This window comes from Cervus canadensis, chromosome 28 (assembly GCF_019320065.1).
Source record: "Cervus canadensis isolate Bull #8, Minnesota chromosome 28, ASM1932006v1, whole genome shotgun sequence".
In the NCBI taxonomy this organism is placed as follows: Eukaryota; Metazoa; Chordata; class Mammalia; order Artiodactyla; family Cervidae; genus Cervus; species Cervus canadensis.
Window position 1 is genome coordinate 4463780 of NC_057413.1, and position 666 is coordinate 4464445.

General features: G+C 43.4%; 1 non-coding gene across 1 annotated transcript; it reads right to left on the minus strand.

The window, feature by feature from the left end:
* Positions 1-230: 230 nt before the first annotated feature.
* On the minus strand, positions 231-304 carry TRNAG-CCC. Its single transcript has one exon. It is a non-coding gene; the product is annotated as a tRNA-Gly (tRNA).
* Between the last annotated feature and the right edge of the window lie 362 nt (positions 305-666).

Consider the following 666-nt stretch of genomic DNA (forward strand, 5'->3'; position numbering starts at 1 on the left):
GAGGAGAGGGAAACTGAGCTGAAGAGTCCACAGGATGGATGAGGACAGAGAGAGCTAGCCCACAGTTGGATGAGACTTTGCCCTGTGCTCGGTAATGTAACCCCTCCCTTCATCTCCTTGAAAAACCTTCAGGAAAATCAACATCACTTGCTAAGTGATGTTTTTTTGCTACTTTTTTTTTTTTTTAATTTGGCCACACCGGATCTTGGTTGCAGCATGCAGGGATCTAGTTCCCTGACCAGGGATTGAACCCAGGCCCCCTTGCATTGGGAGTGCAGAGTCTTAACCACTGGACCACCAGGGAAGTCTCTGATTTTTGCTACTTTTTTGATGTGAGGCGTCAATTTCAGGCTGTGTGGGGTGAGCAGAGGCCACCCGAATAGTCCAGCCACCTATGGGTTACACTGATAGAAGGTTCCCCATAATATTTTCTCACCAAATATTATCATCAGGAAACAGTACTTCTTGCCAAATAAAAGTGTATGCTTCCTGCTGTGGAATGAGAACTATATGACCCATTGAATGCTTTGTTTATTTGTTCAGCTTTGGCTAAACAAGGTTAAAACAAGATTTAGCGCTCAATTGTGTAATATCACTCATTCCTGGCACATTCCTCTTTCTCTCTCTTTAATTTCTGACCTCTGTTTCCTATGTTTATTTTCACTG